Source organism: Melospiza georgiana, chromosome Z (assembly GCF_028018845.1).
Source record: "Melospiza georgiana isolate bMelGeo1 chromosome Z, bMelGeo1.pri, whole genome shotgun sequence".
NCBI classification, from domain to species: domain Eukaryota; kingdom Metazoa; phylum Chordata; class Aves; order Passeriformes; family Passerellidae; genus Melospiza; species Melospiza georgiana.
Genome location: NC_080465.1, coordinates 61,138,919 through 61,159,693, shown reverse-complemented (window position 1 = coordinate 61,159,693; position 20,775 = coordinate 61,138,919).

Here is a 20,775-nt window from a genome sequence, read left to right as displayed (position 1 = left end):
TTCACTGCTCTGGTTACCATGTTATCCATATTTGGATATTTTGCCGCGGCCTAGTGGGTTCCTTTCTTAAGGCGTGGGTTCCTGACACCATTGGACTTATACCTGTCCCGTCCCCCGCAGCCTGAGTGTTTCAAAAGCCTGGTTTTTGCAAGAAAGCAGCTCTCCTTTGCATCTGCCTGGCGACTCTGCATCACCACAAACCCTCACTCTCGGTTTGCCAAGGAGATGATCAGTAGGAATGTTGCCGAGCTGCTGTGTGCATCTGAATGGAATGGCAGAGAGCGAAGTGCTGGACATTTCTGGCTTTAGTACAATGCTGCTGCATTGGTGCCAGTTGAGTTGGTTTTCCATCAGTGGCCTTTCTGTCTAGAAGTACACTGCCCAGAGTATTTGATGCCATTTCCTTCCTGTTGTTTTCATACCTTCCTTCAGTTGAAAGGATGATACAACCTTTCCATTTTGAAGATCCCTGTTAGGAAACACTATGCCAGAGGAGTCATCGCTCGCTTTTCTTCTGCCTCCTTTGTCATTTTCAGAGACTCATTTCAAATTTCTGCTCATGTCAAGAAGAATACTGAGACTACTTAGCAGGGTTGACGCTCTCAGCTGCTTTCCTCTTTCATACCGCTTCATACTGGATGTGACTTCAAGGCCTCGTTTTGTCATCTGCATTTTGCCGTGATCCAAAGCTAAATATTCCAGGCCTGTGAACACAAAAAGAACTCTTAGTCTTTTGCAAGAACTACCCCGAGGAGGATTTGTGTTCACTTTGATCTCTACAGTGTTTCAGAAAGAAGGAGATTGTACTCTCTTCTTGTGTACTCTCTTCTTGTGCTCTCATTTCCCTCTCTCTGCCTTGCATGCCCTAGTTAATCCGCCGGCGTGACTCATTTGGCATCATCTCACGGTGCAAATTCTGCATAGTTTCATGTCCTTACAAATGCCAGTTGCCAAGGAGCCTATCTAACCATTCAAGGGGCAAAGAATTGCAGGGCTGGCAAGTTCAGGTGCTGAAACTGTAAGTCATGCCATATCAAAGTGACAGAGCAAATCAATTGATCTAGGACTTTCAGCTGGACACCTCTGAGAAGAGCAGCTTGTCAGCAATGACACAGCCATCTTCCTAGCTGTATTCCAGAAAGAGGAAAGCGACACCTTCAGTGGTTAATATGTTTGGCATGAGAAACAGCAAGAAATGTACCGCAAAATACTTGAGTCAGATCAAGCGCGTTTCTCTAGTGAGAAGTTTGCACTTGTTCTTTCTTGTCTGTGCCTTTACTTTTCACAGAAGACAGAGGAGCATTTCATTATTACTGTTCTTTTCTTTTCTTTTGTTGGCCTCCCTCTTTCCACCTGCAATTAACAAATTTGCCTTTCTTTACTGGCTTCTCTTTCTTTACTTCTACAAGTTGACAAGAGGTCATCCAACCTTATCATCAATGTTCTCAGACAGTGGAGAGAAGTAGAAGGTACAGCTAAATGGATAAAAGAAACCCACAAAAATAGACAGGTTTTTACAGTCTTCTGTGAGAACATTAGGACACAAGATGTCTTTGAACTGAGTAATGCTCTATTGATTTAACTTTTAGTCCACTCGTTACTATTATTACACGTGTTTGGCCTTTAGTACAGAGCCTTGGAACTAATCCAGGCCAATACTTTGGCTAATTTTGTTTGATTTCTAGTGAGGACTTTGTTTCTTAAGGAATAGTCCAGAGAAAGAGCGTCCATGGTACAGTTACGGGTCATAAATTCTGGTACAGTTTGTGCTGGTAGTACGTCTAGGAAAGAAAGGTTTGAAGGAAAGAAAGGTTTGACATCTTGTTTGACTTTCAAATGGAACCATGATTTGAAAAACCTAAGAGTTGCGGTTCCCCCCCCACCCCACAGCCCAAGTACTTCTCTTGGCACTATTACTCAGGGATTACACATAAAAGCCCACCCTGTAAAATACGTTGCAGATACTTTGCAAGAAGTGCAGCTTAGCAGCTAGAGATGATAACGTGGGTTAAATAACATTGCTTCTGCAGTGATGGAAACTCTGTCTACGCAGACATACTCAACAAAGGTTACGATGGCTTAGCTCCTGTGCTCAAGTTAACGTGCATTTTAGAACTTCCCAAGAAGGTGAACTCAACCTCCTTCATTGCTCTCTGCTGGAGTCCCAAGAGAATTTCAGTCTGCTTTTTGTCCTTGACAGCTGTCACTGCTTAGCTCTTGAACATGAGACTCCCTCATGACTGATGAAAGTTGTCTAGTTAAGGTGGCTGAAAGACATGGTCTTGCTCTAGAAGGAGATGAGAAGGTTTCTGCAGTCTTTGTCATCTCTACTGCTTGTGATTTCTAGACAAAACCAGTGGGAAGTTTTCTGAAGGCAGTCCAGAAGCTGGCAATATGGACAGCTTACAGCCGAACACTTGCTGCAGTGCAACCATGGTGACACCAGAAAGGACTTCAAAAATTTAAAAGGGCAAACCAAGCAGTTGGAAGGAAAAGAACATGAACCATTATTCCATTTTTCTAATCTATCTTTCTTTCAATCATCATTTTCGTGCAGTTTCACGGCTTGCGTTGGTATCCCTCCAAAGGAATCTGAGACAGAGTAAGCTTTTGAATGGAGTAGAAGTGAGAAACGCAGGCCAAGTTGCCTTTTTTGCCATCAAATACCAGTTACGCTTGCACTACCCTTTGCTTAAGGTGCTTAGCTTACACTAAGAATTGATCAGCACATTTTGATGTGAGCAAATTTTACTGTCATGACTGAGTAAAATTTGCTGTCACTCAGAATTTTACTGTCGTCTGAACAGCAATGTTTGTGTCAAAATAGTATTTTGTCTCCTGTATCTGCAGCAGGTAAGCCTTTTGCTGTCAGCAGTGTTGCTTAACCTTTCATGTCATATCCCTCTTCACATCCATCTTCTGCTGAAGGCTTATTAATCTACTTTAGAATTGGCACGTGGAATAAGACTACTTTTCCTTTTTGAAAGCTAATGTCATTTGACCTACTTACAGCAAATATTTCATTAATTGCAAGTCCCCAGCTAGCATCTTTTCGGCATATTCTAAACTTCTAAAGAAGTAACAAAAGCACTCTCCAATACTTGGCTTTCATATCACAGTGGGAGCGCTGGCCCTGTTTTCAATAAACAATCATGGGTATGGTAAAACAAAAGGAGGGGTTAGAGTTTTCGCTGTTAACCTCTAGTGAGCTTGGATTTTGCAATATGCATGAAGTTAATTAACACTGTTATATAAAGTGGCTGATTTAATCAATAAATTGGAGTCAATGCTGATCAACGACAAGGTGGATTGGCTTCCCTTTGTTTTCAACACAGTGCCAAGTGGGGCTGGTTTGATAGTACCAAGTGTCTCCTGCAATCTGCCATCCAGAAGCGGGGCAGCTGAGTTTTGTTTGCCAGAGGAAAGGGCCGTTGTTTGTGTTTGGGGGTGTGTGGCTAGGAGTGGCCGGCTGTCTCCTTAAAATCTTTGATATGCAGCATGGCTCCCAGACCCAAGGTGGCACCAGTGCCAAGTTGGGCTGGTTTGATAGCACCAAGCGGCTCCTGCAATCTGCCATGATCACGTGAAGAAATACTTTCTGGTTTCAGTACTGGGCCATATGCTCTTTCTTCTCTCCCTCAACTTCTCCATCACCTCTCATCTGTTTCACATGCGCTATCTTCAAGGTCCACAGGCTACTTTTCACAGAATCTTCAGGCCTGATGCAGTAAGAATGATGAATAGAACAGAGCTGGGATCTATTTTCCAGTTTGGATAAAATGCATTCTGCACACAAATCCAAGGAGAAGGTGCTGCCCCGATGCCCAGAAAAACTTTCACTCCTGCTAGTGTTCTACGTCAACCGCAACTTAGTCTGAAAGAAAAGCTTTTTCTCTGAGAGCATCTGAGAGGTTTGCATGAAGCACTGATATCTGACATATGCAATTTTGAATAGGAGAGGAAAAAGAAAATGGCAAGAAGTTTTTAATTTTAGTGGTTTCAATTTTAATTTCCGTGCACTTTTTCAAAACTTGTCAGCTCAAATGCCCATCAACATCTTTTAGTCATCTGGAAGTCAGTATTCATATAAAATGTGCTTCAAATCCAAAGAATTTCAAATTTGCACTCCAAGTTTCTATGCCTAGATTTATGATTTCCTACACATATTAGATGAAAGGAAGGCCTTTTTTACTGTGGGAGTGCTGGAACACTGGAACAGGTTGCCCAGAGAAGTGGTGGGTGTCCCATGCCTGAAAGTATTCAAGGTCACCTTGGACGGGGCTTGGAGCAGCAACAAAGGAGAAGCTTGATGGTAGAGAAACAAAGTTGGACTATAGAAGAAACTCGGATTGAAGTATAGGAGCAAGTTTTCTCTCAGCTCTTGGCGTAAATTCAAAGTTGTACAAAGTGACATTTATCTGTGCTATTCACTACTGTAACAGAAAGGTTCATGAAAACTGTACAGAAGATAGTAAATTTTAAAAGAGATAAGAACTACAGCATAAAATCCATGAGATGGGTTACAACATGAGACACTCTCGAAGAGAAAATCTCTGTGTTTCAGCACTTCATCATGGTAAGATTTCATGAAGTGCCAAAGAAGGCGGCAAAATATCATTGGGGACATTATTCCCTGGAATTCAGCCTGGCCATTAGTAGGAACTGCCTTTGAACACATCATGTAGATATACCACACACACTTTCCCTTCACTGAAAAATTACTGTTTACAACCAATAAGCAATTGACGGTCAAAATTGATTGAAAGCATCTTAAACATGTCAAGTATTTCATTGTAGATGATCTGTGATCCAAATGCTTCTTCCACCTTCGAGAGGGACAGAGGAATTCTTCCATATCATGATGGTTTACAATGGTATCAACCAATGTTTTCTGCTGAAAAGATATCATCTATTTTTTTCTATTTTTGGAAGAAAATATTCCTAGACATACAACAGGTGAGAACTAAGTAATTTTAAAGAAACAAATGAAATGAAAATATTCTGTAAATAGAATGAAAGGAAAAGCTGTGTTTTAAATAGGAGCTAAATATGAAACAGAATTTTTGTACCAGGCATTTGAATTACTGCACCAGCTCTTTTGCCCATCAAGAGAGGCATTTAGCATTTCAGTCTTTTCCAAGGTGTTCATGATCTGCTATGCTGATCTCTGTGTGTGCCTAGGTGTGTGTGGAAGGGGGGGCATGTGAAGGGGAGTGTGTATGTTTGCTTTACAATTGTTGTGGCAGATTCATGCCTCAGCTCCACATTTTGTTTCAGAAAGGTCACACCGAGTGGATATGAAGTTTACTATCGACAAGAGATCAATTCCCAAATCATCCATTTGACTCTACCTTATAAATCATGTGCTTTGTTGCATAGTTTATCAAATATACTTTCAAGCCAGATGGAGGAAGGAGGATGTGGGAATCCCTCCACCATCTTGCAACTTTTATGCAAGTAGGTTTTCAAGAAAATCATCATTTCTCTTTTAAATATGTCTGGAACAGGCATGATGGTAGTGTCAACCTGTTGGAGTTTTTGTTGCTGGAAGAAGTTGTACAAAAGGATTGGTTTTTACATTGACCAGTTACTGAATCAAGCGCAGGAATAGATTGGAAATTCAACGGGGGGTTCCTTTTCCCAGCAGACTACTTCTAGAACGAGCTTGTACACTGAAGCTGACTCTTTTGCTCTCTTTTTCTTTCTTTCCTATTTTCTTGGCTTCTTTGCCACTATCTAGACAAGTTTGGAACTTTGTTCCCAACTAAAACGGTTTCAATAGTCTGATTGTGATCATACATTTTTACAAGGAATTTTTAAAATCTTTCCTCGAGTCCAGAAAGTCAAGGACTTAGGTCTTTTTCTTCCCTTATCAATATTGCAATGAAATTGATCAATAAAGACCAACTCTTTATTTTTGTTTTTAACCCACGTAGATAATTCCCATCCATTCATCCATTTTGTGGACCAATAGTTGCCATTCTGATGGAAGTTGTCACTTCTTAACAATAGGCATTCTGCGACTATGTTGACAGCACTTTGGGTGAAGATCCTGACTGGTCTTAGATACACATAGGGAGAAATTTGCTCAGCCAGTGTCAGTCTTAAGCATGCGTATCAGAAGATCTTTCTAGAGCTGGGAATTTTCCCGTGAAAGGGATTCAGTTAGGGAAGAGACACTTGTCCCAGAGTTTTACATTCTTCTTGAAGACTGCTTAAGGAACTTAGATGCCATGTCCATTTGGATCTCTGTCTGCACAGAGCTTTGTCATGCCAGTGCTTGAAATGCCTCTTGAAGAGAATTCCCTAGCACAGAATGAATGAGAGTGGAAGGGGTTGGTGGGGCTAAGCAGGCCCAACCCCCCTGCCTAAAGCAGGATACCTAGAGCCTCTTGCCCAGGATTCTATCTGGGTGTACTTTTAATGTCTTCAAAGATCCAGGCTCCACAATCTTTCTGGGCAGTCTGTGCCGTGGTTCAGTCACCCTGACAGTAAAGAAACATTTACTGATGTTCAAAGGCACTCTCCTGTATTTCAGTGTGTGCCCACTGCCTCTTGTCTTTTCCCTCAGCATCACTGAAAAGACACTGATTCCCTCCCCTTTGCACTATTGCTTCCCTATGTATGTGCGCTGCCATGTAGAGATATGTCAAAAACCTCCCTGCAGCACAGGCAGATAATATTCCCTTCATCTGCCAGTCAAGTTGATACATCAGAGGAGTTTAAAGTGATGTTCAGCATGAAATTCCCCTGAAAAATCATGCGAACTACATTATTTGGTAGTCTTTCATGAGCCTGGCAAGGTTTTCCAGGAAGAGATGCTTCATCAACTTCCTGGGGATACAAAAGAGCCTGGCTGGTTTGTACTATCGCGAGTCCTCTTAATTGCCTTTTTTGAGGATGGGTGTCATTTGCTTACATCCACTCTTTAGCCTCTCTTGTCGTCTACATCTTAGCAAAAAGCTTTTCCATTACATCTGGCAAGGAGAAAGTGTGCCAGCACAGAAAACATCACCCATCGCGTTCCAGATGTTGCACGGAGGTCTGCCAAGTGTTTGGCAGGAAGAAAAGAAAAGTTGTCCAAAACAGCTTCCAATCGAATGGTCATGTGATTGGAAAAGTCAGGAGACTGCAAAGGTACTGTTTTCTATCCGTTGGCATGCTGCGCACACAATCCCAGTGTTGTACAGCTAGCTTCATCACCTTCCCCATGCTGCCGCTCTCACCAGCTCCCGGAGAGGAAGAAGCGGCTTCTTCGTGCAAAGACGATTGTGCCGCTCACAGTGCTCTCCTTAAAGCGGCTTCTGGAGAAAGGCGCCCTGCAGCGGCTCCTAGCTCGGGAGAGCATCGCAGTTTCGCCTTTAGAGACTTTTGTAGTGCACATCTTAGCAAAGAGCTTTTCCACTATGCCTGGATATGAAAACGTGTACCATCACTGAAAACATCTCCCATCGTGTACTAGACGTTGCACGGAGGTCTGCCAAGTGTTTGTCAGGAAGAAAAGAAAAGTTGTCCAAACCAGCTTCCAATCGAATGGTCATGTGTTTATAAAAGTCAGGAGACTGCAAAGGTACTGTTTTCTATCAGTTGGCATCTGTGCACACAATCCCAGTGTTGTACAGCTTGCTTCATCACCTTCCCCAAGCTGCCGCTCTCTCCGGCTCCCGGAGAGGAAGAAGCGGCTTCTTCGTGCAAAGACGATTGTGCCGCTCACAGTGCTCTCCTTAGCGCGGCTTCTGCCGAAAGACGCCCGGCTGCGGCTCTTAGCTCGGGAGAGCATCCTACATTCGTCTTTAGCGTCTTTTGTAGTGTACATCTTAGCAAAAAGCTTTTCCACTATGTCTGGCAGGGAAAATCTGTGCCAGCACAGAAAACATCTCCCATCGTGTTGTAGGATGAAGAAAAGAAAAGTTTTCCAAACCAGCTTCCAATCGAATCTTCATGTGATTGGAAAAGTCAGGAGACTGCAAAGGTACTGTTTTCTATCTGTTGACAAGCTGCGCACACAATCCCAGTGTTGTACAGCTTGCTTCTTCACCTTCCCCAAGCTGCCGCTCTCTCCGGCTCCCGGAGGCGCAGAAGCGGCTTCTTTGCGTAAAGACGATTGTGCCGCTCACAGTGCTCCCCTTAGCGCGGCTTCTACCGAAAGATGCCCGGGAACCGCTCTTTGCTTGACTGAGCATCGTACTTTCGTCTTTAGCGTCTTTTGTTGTCTACATCTAAGCAAAAAGCTATTCCACTATGTCTGGCTAGGAAAAGGTGTGCCATCACTGAAAACATCTCCCATGGTGTTCTAGACGTTGCACGGAGGTCTGCCAAGTGTTTGGCAGGAAGAAAAGTAAAGTTGTCCAAAACAGCTTCCAATCGAACCTTCATGTGATTGGAAAAGTCAGGAGACTGCAAAGGTACTGTTTTCTATCATTTGAACAGCTGCGCACACAATCCCAGTGTTGTGCAGCTTCCTTCTTCACCTTCCAGAAGATGCCGCTCTCCCCGGCTCCCGGAGAGGAAGAAGCGGCTTCTTCGTGCAAAGACGATCGCGCCACTCACAGTGCTCTCCTTAACGGGGCTTGTGCCGAAAGACGCCCGGCAGCGGCTCTTAGCTCCGGAGAGCCTCGTACTTTCGTCTTTAGCGTCTTTTGTAGTGTACATCTTAGCAAAAAGCTTTTCCACTATGCCTGGATATGAAAACGTGTGCCATCACAGAAAACATCTCCCATCGTGTACTAGACGTTGCACGGAGGTCTGCCAAGTGTTTGGCAGGAAGAAAAGAAAAGTTGTCCAAAACAGCTTCCAATCGAATCTTCATGTGATTGGAAATGTCAGGTGAGTGCAAAAGTACTGTTTTCTATCAGTTGGCAAGCTGCGCACACAATCTCAGTGTTGTACAGCTTCCTTCATCGCCTTCCCCAAGCTGCCGCTATCTCCGGCAGCCGGAGGCGAAGAAGCGGCTTTTTGAGCAAAGACGATTGTGCCGCTCACAGTGCTCTCCTTAACGCAGCTTCTGGCGAAAGACGCCTGGCAGCGGCTTCTAGCTCCGGAGAGCATCCTACTTTCGTCTTTAGCCTCTCTTCTCATCTACATCTTAGCAAAAAGCTTTTCCACTATGTCTGGCAGGGAAAAACTGTGCCAGCACAGAAAACATCTCCCATCGTGTTGTAGGATGAAGAAAAGAAAAGTTGTCCAAACCAGCTTCCAATCGAATCTTCATGTGATTGGAAAAGTCAGGCGAGTGCAAAGCTACTGTTTTCTATCAGTTGGCAAGCTGCGCACATAATCCCAGTGTTGTGCAGCTTGCTTCTTCACCTTCCCGAAGATGCCGCATCCCTCCGGCTCCCGGAGAGGAAGAAGCGGCTTCTTCGCGCAAAGACGATTTTGCCGCTCACAGTGCTCTCCTTAGCGCGGCTTCTGCCGAAAGACGCCCCGGAGCGGCTCTTAGCTCCGTACGTTCCAATTCAATGTTTAGGCTCGACAAACCAAATGGGATACTTGCAGCAGTAGGGCAGGACTTTGAACGGGACTTTCTCCTTTTAGACAGAAGCTCATGAAATAGTTTCACCGGAATCAGAGCAGGCTGTGAAACAAGAAACGTGTCCTGAAAATAAGCCAGCCTTATCCTCTTAGTCTTGCTTGTCTGATTGGCCAAGAATGAAATGTGTCAACTCTGTGTTTCTGGGTATCACATCAGTAACAGGTACTTCAGCTGCTGTACTTCTCTCCTAAAGTTAAGAATGGAATCCAAGGAATTGTGATTCCATGGTCTCAATTCACCCTATGAAAAAGGAGTGGAAGGTGCAGGGGTCAATCAACTTGAATGGCCTATGTCAATCAGCGGCCACTGATTTCCTGAAGGCTTCAACAGGTTAGTTGCCTATGTTTTTCTTGGAATTGTTTTAACCTTTGGTCATGTTTTTCTTGGGATTCTTTTACCCTTTCGCCATTAGTTCAGCCTTTGCTCTCAAGCCTTTGCTGACATTTCCAATATCTCGGTAGCCTGGAAAAGTGTTGTCTTGATTGTTGACATCATTATTCCCTTCCAAGGGTTGTTTGCCTCAAGTCTCAGTTTGGCTGGTTTTCTGCTAGTTGATTGTCAGAGGGCAGCAGGTGTTTTGTAAGAGCAAGAACACAATCCCATAGCTTGCTTTTCTTTTGATTTGGCCTGTCTAGGAAATGGAATGACTGAACATCTCTGAGAGGCTTTTCTCTCCCCATTAGGTTTCACTGGAAGGGCAGATGCAAATCATCTACCTAAAGTCTTGGCACAGAAGAGAGTAGTGGTTTGCTGCTGCATAGAGCTAGAAGCTTACAAAAGGAAGGCCTTGGGCTGAGGCCCATTACTTTGGCTAAGTAGAAAAGGACTGTGGGAGGTGAGGCAGCTGAATTAGAGGTAAATCAACAAGTTCTAGAACCGTCGTGTGTTCACAGCGTGGTGCATGGTGGTTGGTTGAATTGTGTTTGTTATGGCTTAAAGCTATGGGACTGATAAAGGCCTGATGTTGGAATCCATAAGGTTAGAGGATTTTAAAGAAATGGTTAAAAAGAAGTATGTAGGCCTTAGACTGGAGTTTTGTTAGCATTGCAGAAAAGCTTCCCATGCAAGCAGAAAAGTTTCCCAAGCAGTAGACGTGACAAATAACAATAGGCTTCTGTAGAATTGGCTTTAGGATGGCAACAAGGTTATTTAATGTATATCTTTAGAAGGTTAGCATGAATAGAACTCTGTTCTTTGTCTCTTATCAACTAGTCTTTGTCTTAGCTACGATGACCTATGTTTTATAAGATTGGATAGAATGCTTGTCAAGATGTGTTTTCTGTGTCTGATTGGCTGAATTCTAGTCTGAGATGATTTTATGTATTGCTGTATGAGCCCTGTTGAAGGAGACATTTTTTGGTGTGGATCAGTGAGCTGTCATGTCTCCATTTTGTATTTTGAGACTGATGTGCTGGAAATAAAAGCAAGAATCTCTTCACTGCTCTGGTTACCATGTTATCCATATTTGGATATTTTGCCGCGGCCTAGTGGGTTCCTTTCTTAAGGCGTGGGTTCCTGACACCATTGGACTTATACCTGTCCCGTCCCCCGCAGCCTGAGTGTTTCAAAAGCCTGGTTTTTGCAAGAAAGCAGCTCTCCTTTGCATCTGCCTGGCGACTCTGCATCACCACGAACCCTCACTCTCGGTTTGCCAAGGAGATGATCAGTAGGAATGTTGCAGAGCTGCTGTGTGCATCTGAATGGAATGGCAGAGAGCGAAGTGCTGGACATTTCTGGCTTTAGTACAATGCTGCTGCATTGGTGCCAGTTGAGTTGGTTTTCCATCAGTGGCCTTTCTGTCTAGAAGTACACTGCCCAGAGTATTTGATGCCATTTCCTTCCTGTTGTTTTCATACCTTCCTTCAGTTGAAAGGATGATACAACCTTTCCATTTTGAAGATCCCTGTTAGGAAACACTATGCCAGAGGAGTCATCGCTCGCTTTTCTTCTGCCTCCTTTGTCATTTTCAGAGACTCATTTCAAATTTCTGCTCATGTCAAGAAGAATACTGAGACTACTTAGCAGGGTTGACGCTCTCAGCTGCTTTCCTCTTTCATACCGCTTCATACTGGATGTGACTTCAAGGCCTCGTTTTGTCATCTGCATTTTGCCGTGATCCAAAGCTAAATATTCCAGGCCTGTGAACACAAAAAGAACTCTTAGTCTTTTGCAAGAACTACCCCGAGGAGGATTTGTGTTCACTTTGATCTCTACAGTGTTTCAGAAAGAAGGAGATTGTACTCTCTTCTTGTGTACTCTCTTCTTGTGCTCTCATTTCCCTCTCTCTGCCTTGCATGCCCTAGTTAATCCGCCGGCGTGACTCATTTGGCATCATCTCACGGTGCAAATTCTGCATAGTTTCATGTCCTTACAAATGCCAGTTGCCAAGGAGCCTATCTAACCATTCAAGGGGCAAAGAATTGCAGGGCTGGCAAGTTCAGGTGCTGAAACTGTAAGTCATGCCATATCAAAGTGACAGAGCAAATCAATTGATCTAGGACTTTCAGCTGGACACCTCTGAGAAGAGCAGCTTGTCAGCAATGACACAGCCATCTTCCTAGCTGTATTCCAGAAAGAGGAAAGCGACACCTTCAGTGGTTAATATGTTTGGCATGAGAAACAGCAAGAAATGTACCGCAAAATACTTGAGTCAGATCAAGCGCGTTTCTCTAGTGAGAAGTTTGCACTTGTTCTTTCTTGTCTGTGCCTTTACTTTTCACAGAAGACAGAGGAGCATTTCATTATTACTGTTCTTTTCTTTTCTTTTCTTTTGTTGGCCTCCCTCTTTCCACCTGCAATTAACAAATTTGCCTTTCTTTACTGGCTTCTCTTTCTTTACTTCTACAAGTTGACAAGAGGTCATCCAACCTTATCATCAATGTTCTCAGACAGTGGAGAGAAGTAGAAGGTACAGCTAAATGGATAAAAGAAACCCACAAAAATAGACAGGTTTTTACAGTCTTCTGTGAGAACATTAGGACACAAGATATCTTTGAACTGAGTAATGCTCTATTGATTTAACTTTTAGTCCACTCGTTACTATTATTACACGTGTTTGGCCTTTAGTACAGAGCCTTGGAACTAATCCAGGCCAATACTTTGGCTAATTTTGTTTGATTTCTAGTGAGGACTTTGTTTCTTAAGGAATAGTCCAGAGAAAGAGCATCCATGGTACAGTTACGGGTCATAAATTCTGGTACAGTTTGTGCTGGTAGTACGTCTAGGAAAGAAAGGTTTGAAGGAAAGAAAGGTTTGACATCTTGTTTGACTTTCAAATGGAACCATGATTTGAAAAACCTAAGAGTTGCGGTTCCCCCCCCACCCCACAGCCCAAGTACTTCTCTTGGCACTATTACTCAGGGATTACACATAAAAGCCCACCCTGTAAAATACGTTGCAGATACTTTGCAAGAAGTGCAGCTTAGCAGCTAGAGATGATAACGTGGGTTAAATAACATTGCTTCTGCAGTGATGGAAACTCTGTCTACGCAGACATACTCAACAAAGGTTACGATGGCTTAGCTCCTGTGCTCAAGTTAACGTGCATTTTAGAACTTCCCAAGAAGGTGAACTCAACCTCCTTCATTGCTCTCTGCTGGAGTCCCAAGAGAATTTCAGTCTGCTTTTTGTCATTGACAGCTGTCACTGCTTAGCTCTTGAACATGAGACTCCCTCATGACTGATGAAAGTTGTCTAGTTAAGAGTGGCTGAAAGACATGGTCTTGCTCTAGAAGGAGATGAGAAGGTTTCTGCAGTCTTTGTCATCTCTACTGCTTGTGATTTCTAGACAAAACCAGTGGGAAGTTTTCTGAAGGCAGTCCAGAAGCTGGCAATATGGACAGCTTACAGCCGAACACTTGCTGCAGTGCAACCATGGTGACACCAGAAAGGACTTCAAAAATTTAAAAGGGCAAACCAAGCAGTTGGAAGGAAAAGAACATGAACCATTATTCCATTTTTCTAATCTATCTTTCTTTCAATCATCATTTTCGTGCAGTTTCACGGCTTGCGTTGGTATCCCTCCAAAGGAATCTGAGACAGAGTAAGCTTTTGAATGGAGTAGAAGTGAGAAACGCAGGCCAAGTTGCCTTTTTTGCCATCAAATACCAGTTACGCTTGCACTACCCTTTGCTTAAGGTGCTTAGCTTACACTAAGAATTGATCAGCACATTTTGATGTGAGCAAATTTTACTGTCATGACTGAGTAAAGTTTGCCGTCACTCAGAATTTTACTGTCGTCTGAACAGCAATGTTTGTGTCAAAATAGTATTTTGTCTCCTGTATCTGCAGCAGGTAAGCCTTTTGCTGTCAGCAATGTTGCTTAACCTTTCATGTCATATCCCTCTTCACATCCATCTTCTGCTGAAGGCTTATTAATCTACTTTAGAATTGGCACGTGGAATAAGACTACTTTTCCTTTTTGAAAGCTAATGTCATTTGACCTACTTACAGCAAATATTTCATTAATTGCAAGTCCCCAGCTAGCATCTTTTCGGCATATTCTAAACTTCTAAAGAAGTAACAAAAGCACTCTCCAATACTTGGCTTTCATATCACAGTGGGAGCGCTGGCCCTGTTTTCAATAAACAATCATGGGTATGGTAAAACAAAAGGAGGGGTTAGAGTTTTCGCTGTTAACCTCTAGTGAGCTTGGATTTTGCAATATGCATGAAGTTAATTAACACTGTTATATAAAGTGGCTGATTTAATCAATAAATTGGAGTCAATGCTGATCAACGACAAGGTGGATTGGCTTCCCTTTGTTTTCAACACAGTGCCAAGTGGGGCTGGTTTGATAGTGCCAAGTGGCTCCTGCCATCTGCTATCAAAAAGTTGGCAGGCGAGTTTTGTTTGCCAGGGAAAAGCGCCGTTGTTGTGTTCGTGGGCCTGTGGCTGGGAGTGGCCGGCTGGCTCCTGAAAATCCACGTTACACAGCATGGTTCCCAGAGCCAAGGTGGCACCAGTGCCAAGTCGGGCTGGTTTGACAGTGTCAAGTGCCTCCTGCAATCTGCCATCCAGAAGCGGGGCAGCTGAGTTTTGTTTGCCAGGGTAACGGGCCATTGTTTTTGATTGCGGTCTGTGGCCGAGAGTGGTCGGCTGGCTCCTGACAATCCACGATACGCAGGATGGTTCCCAGACCCAAGGTGGCACCAGTGCCAAGTCAGGCTGGTTTGATAGTACCAAGTGTCTCCTGCAATCTGCCATCCAGAAGCGGGGCAGCTGAGTTTTGTTTGCCAGAGGAAAGGGCCGTTGTTTGTGTTTGGGGGTGTGTGGCTAGGAGTGGCCGGCTGTCTCCTTAAAATCTTTGATATGCAGCATGGCTCCCAGACCCAAGGTGGCACCAGTGCCAAGTCGGGCTGGTTTGATAGCACCAAGCGGCTCCTGCAATCTGCCATGATCACGTGAAGAAATACTTTCTGGTTTCAGTACTGGGCCATATGCTCTTTCTTCTCTCCCTCAACTTCTCCATCACCTCTCATCTGTTTCACATGCCCTATCTTCAAGGTCCACAGGCTACTTTTCACAGAATCTTCAGGCCTGATGCAGTAAGAATGATGAATAGAACAGAGCTGGGATCTATTTTCCAGTTTGGATAAAATGCATTCTGCACACAAATCCAAGGAGAAGGTGCTGCCCCGATGCCCAGAAAAACTTTCACTCCTGCTAGTGTTCTACGTCAACCGCAACTTAGTCTGAAAGAAAAGCTTTTTCTCTGCGAGCATCTGAGAGGTTTGCATGAAGCACTGATATCTGACATATGCAATTTTGAATAGGAGAGGAAAAAGAAAATGGCAAGAAGTTTTTAATTTTAGTGGTTTCAATTTTAATTTCCGTGCACTTTTTCAAAACTTGTCAGCTCAAATGCCCATCAACATCTTTTAGTCATCTGGAAGTCAGTATTCATATAAAATGTGCTTCAAATCCAAAGAATTTCAAATTTGCACTCCAAGTTTCTATGCCTAGATTTATGATTTCCTACACATATTAGATGAAAGGAAGGCCTTTTTTACTGTGGGAGTGCTGGAACACTGGAACAGGTTGCCCAGAGAAGTGGTGGGTGTCCCATGCCTGAAAGTATTCAAGGTCACCTTGGACGGGGCTTGGAGCAGCAACAAAGGAGAAGCTTGATGGTAGAGAAACAAAGTTGGACTATAGAAGAAACTCGGATTGAAGTATAGGAGCAAGTTTTCTCTCAGCTCTTGGCGTAAATTCAAAGTTGTACAAAGTGACATTTATCTGTGCTATTCACTACTGTAACAGAAAGGTTCATGAAAACTGTACAGAAGATAGTAAATTTTAAAAGAGATAAGAACTACAGCATAAAATCCATGAGATGGGTTACAACATGAGACACTCTCGAAGAGAAAATCTCTGTGTTTCAGCACTTCATCATGGTAAGATTTCATGAAGTGCCAAAGAAGGCGGCAAAATATCATTGGGGACATTATTCCCTGGAATTCAGCCTGGCCATTAGTAGGAACTGCCTTTGAACACATCATGTAGATATACCACACACACTTTCCCTTCACTGAAAAATTACTGTTTACAACCAATAAGCAATTGACGGTCAAAATTGATTGAAAGCATCTTAAACATGTCAAGTATTTCATTGTAGATGATCTGTGATCCAAATGCTTCTTCCACCTTCGAGAGGGACAGAGGAATTCTTCCATATCATGATGGTTTACAATGGTATCAACCAATGTTTTCTGCTGAAAAGATATCATCTATTTTTTTCTATTTTTGGAAGAAAATATTCCTAGACATACAACAGGTGAGAACTAAGTAATTTTAAAGAAACAAATGAAATGAAAATATTCTGTAAATAGAATGAAAGGAAAAGCTGTGTTTTAAATAGGAGCTAAATATGAAACAGAATTTTTGTACCAGGCATTTGAATTACTGCACCAGCTCTTTTGCCCATCAAGAGAGGCATTTAGCATTTCAGTCTTTTCCAAGGTGTTCATGATCTGCTATGCTGATCTCTGTGTGTGCCTAGGTGTGTGTGGAAGGGGGGGCATGTGAAGGGGAGTGTGTATGTTTGCTTTACAATTGTTGTGGCAGATTCATGCCTCAGCTCCACATTTTGTTTCAGAAAGGTCACACCGAGTGGATATGAAGTTTACTATCGACAAGAGATCAATTCCCAAATCATCCATTTGACTCTACCTTATAAATCATGTGCTTTGTTGCATAGTTTATCAAATATACTTTCAAGCCAGATGGAGGAAGGAGGATGTGGGAATCCCTCCACCATCTTGCAACTTTTATGCAAGTAGGTTTTCAAGAAAATCATCATTTCTCTTTTAAATATGTCTGGAACAGGCATGATGGTAGTGTCAACCTGTTGGAGTTTTTGTTGCTGGAAGAAGTTGTACAAAAGGATTGGTTTTTACATTGACCAGTTACTGAATCAAGCGCAGGAATAGATTGGAAATTCAACGGGGGGTTCCTTTTCCCAGCAGACTACTTCTAGAACGAGCTTGTACACTGAAGCTGACTCTTTTGCTCTCTTTTTCTTTCTTTCCTATTTTCTTGGCTTCTTTGCCACTATCTAGACAAGTTTGGAACTTTGTTCCCAACTAAAACGGTTTCAATAGTCTGATTGTGATCATACATTTTTACAAGGAATTTTTAAAATCTTTCCTCGAGTCCAGAAAGTCAAGGACTTAGGTCTTTTTCTTCCCTTATCAATATTGCAATGAAATTGATCAATAAAGACCAACTCTTTATTTTTGTTTTTAACCCACGTAGATAATTCCCATCCATTCATCCATTTTGTGGACCAATAGTTGCCATTCTGATGGAAGTTGTCACTTCTTAACAATAGGCATTCTGCGACTATGTTGACAGCACTTTGGGTGAAGATCCTGACTGGTCTTAGATACACATAGGGAGAAATTTGCTCAGCCAGTGTCAGTCTTAAGCATGCGTATCAGAAGATCTTTCTAGAGCTGGGAATTTTCCCGTGAAAGGGATTCAGTTAGGGAAGAGACACTTGTCCCAGAGTTTTACATTCTTCTTGAAGACTGCTTAAGGAACTTAGATGCCATGTCCATTTGGATCTCTGTCTGCACAGAGCTTTGTCATGCCAGTGCTTGAAATGCCTCTTGAAGAGAATTCCCTAGCACAGAATGAATGAGAGTGGAAGGGGTTGGTGGGGCTAAGCAGGCCCAACCCCCCTGCCTAAAGCAGGATACCTAGAGCCTCTTGCCCAGGATTCTATCTGGGTGTACTTTTAATGTCTTCAAAGATCCAGGCTCCACAATCTTTCTGGGCAGTCTGTGCCGTGGTTCAGTCACCCTGACAGTAAAGAAACATTTACTGATGTTCAAAGGCACTCTCCTGTATTTCAGTGTGTGCCCACTGCCTCTTGTCTTTTCCCTCAGCATCACTGAAAAGACACTGATTCCCTCCCCTTTGCACTATTGCTTCCCTATGTATGTGCGCTGCCATGTAGAGATATGTCAAAAACCTCCCTGCAGCACAGGCAGATAATATTCCCTTCATCTGCCAGTCAAGTTGATACATCAGAGGAGTTTAAAGTGATGTTCAGCATGAAATTCCCCTGAAAAATCATGCGAACTACATTATTTGGTAGTCTTTCATGAGCCTGGCAAGGTTTTCCAGGAAGAGATGCTTCATCAACTTCCTGGGGATACAAAAGAGCCTGGCTGGTTTGTACTATCGCGAGTCCTCTTAATTGCCTTTTTTGAGGATGGGTGTCATTTGCTTACATCCACTCTTTAGCCTCTCTTGTCGTCTACATCTTAGCAAAAAGCTTTTCCATTACATCTGGCAAGGAGAAAGTGTGCCAGCACAGAAAACATCACCCATCGCGTTCCAGATGTTGCACGGAGGTCTGCCAAGTGTTTGGCAGGAAGAAAAGAAAAGTTGTCCAAAACAGCTTCCAATCGAATGGTCATGTGATTGGAAAAGTCAGGAGACTGCAAAGGTACTGTTTTCTATCCGTTGGCATGCTGCGCACACAATCCCAGTGTTGTACAGCTAGCTTCATCACCTTCCCCATGCTGCCGCTCTCACCAGCTCCCGGAGAGGAAGAAGCGGCTTCTTCGTGCAAAGACGATTGTGCCGCTCACAGTGCTCTCCTTAAAGCGGCTTCTGGAGAAAGGCGCCCTGCAGCGGCTCCTAGCTCGGGAGAGCATCGCAGTTTCGCCTTTAGAGACTTTTGTAGTGCACATCTTAGCAAAGAGCTTTTCCACTATGCCTGGATATGAAAACGTGTACCATCACTGAAAACATCTCCCATCGTGTACTAGACGTTGCACGGAGGTCTGCCAAGTGTTTGTCAGGAAGAAAAGAAAAGTTGTCCAAACCAGCTTCCAATCGAATGGTCATGTGTTTATAAAAGTCAGGAGACTGCAAAGGTACTGTTTTCTATCAGTTGGCATCTGTGCACACAATCCCAGTGTTGTACAGCTTGCTTCATCACCTTCCCCAAGCTGCCGCTCTCTCCGGCTCCCGGAGAGGAAGAAGCGGCTTCTTCGTGCAAAGACGATTGTGCCGCTCACAGTGCTCTCCTTAGCGCGGCTTCTGCCGAAAGGCGCCCGGCTGCGGCTCTTAGCTCGGGAGAGCATCCTACATTCGTCTTTAGCGTCTTTTGTAGTGTACATCTTAGCAAAAAGCTTTTCCACTATGTCTGGCAGGGAAAATCTGTGCCAGCACAGAAAACATCTCCCATCGTGTTGTAGGATGAAGAAAAGAAAAGTTTTCCAAACCAGCTTCCAATCGAATCTTCATGTGATTGGAAAAGTCAGGAGACTGCAAAGGTACTGTTTTCTATCTGTTGACAAGCTGCGCACACAATCCCAGTGTTGTACAGCTTGCTTCTTCACCTTCCCCAAGCTGCCGCTCTCTCCGGCTCCCGGAGGCGCAGAAGCGGCTTCTTTGCGTAAAGACGATTGTGCCGCTCACAGTGCTCCCCTTAGCGCGGCTTCTACCGAAAGATGCCCGGGAACCGCTCTTTGCTTGACTGAGCATCGTACTTTCGTCTTTAGCGTCTTTTGTTGTCTACATCTAAGCAAAAAGCTATTCCACTATGTCTGGCTAGGAAAAGGTGTGCCATCACTGAAAACATCTCCCATGGTGTTCTAGACGTTGCACGGAGGTCTGCCAAGTGTTTGGCAGGAAGAAAAGTAAAGTTGTCCAAAACAGCTTCCAATCGAACCTTCATGTGATTGGAAAAGTCAGGAGACTGCAAAGGTACTCTTTTCTATCAGCTGGCAAGCTGTGCACATAATCCCAGTGTTGTACAGCTTGCTTCATCACCTTCCCCAAGCTGCCGCTCTCCCCAGCTCCCGGAGAGGAAGAAGCGGCTTCTTCGCGCAAAGACGATTGTGCCGCTCACAGTGCTCTCCTTAGCGCGGCTTCTACCGAAAGACGCCCGGGAACCGCTCTTAGCTTGACTGAGCATCGTACTTTCGTCTTTAGCGTCTTTTGTTGTCTACATCTTAGCAAAGAGCTTTCCCACTATGCCTGGCTAGGAAAAGGTGTGCCATCACACAAAACATCTCCCATGGTGTTCTAGACGTTGCACGGAGGTCTGCCAAGTGTTTGGCAGGAAGAAAAGAAAAGTTGTCCAAAAAAGCTTCCAATCGAATGGTCATGTGATTGGAAAAGTCAGGAGAGTGCAAAGGTACTGTTTTCTATCAGTTGGCAAGCTGCGCACACAATCCCATTGTTGTACAGCTTGCTTCATCACCTTCCCCAAGCTGCCACTCTCTCCGGCTCCCGGAGAGGAAGAAGCGGCTTCTTCGTGCAAAGACGATTGTGCCGCTCACAGTGCTGTCCTGAAAGCGGTGTCTGGCGAAAGGCGCCCAGCAGCGGCTCCTAGCTTGGGAGAGCATCGCACTTTCGTCTTTAGCGTCTTTTGTAGTGCACATCTTAGCAAAAAGCTTTTCCACTATGCCTGGATATGAAAACGTGTACCATCACTGAAAACATCTCCCATCGTGTACTAGACGTTGCACGGAGGTCTGCCAAGTGTTTGGCAGGAAGAAAAGAAAAGTTGTCCAAAACAGCTTCCAATCGAACCTTCATGTGATTGGAAAAGTCAGGAGACTGCAAAGGTACTGTTTTCTATCAGTTGGCATCTGCGCACACAATCCCAGTGTTGTACAGCTTGCTTCATCACCTTCCCCAAGCTGCCGCTCTCTCCGGCTCCCGGAGTGGAAGAAGCGGCTTCTTCGCGCAAAGACGATTGTGCCGCTCACAGTGCTCTC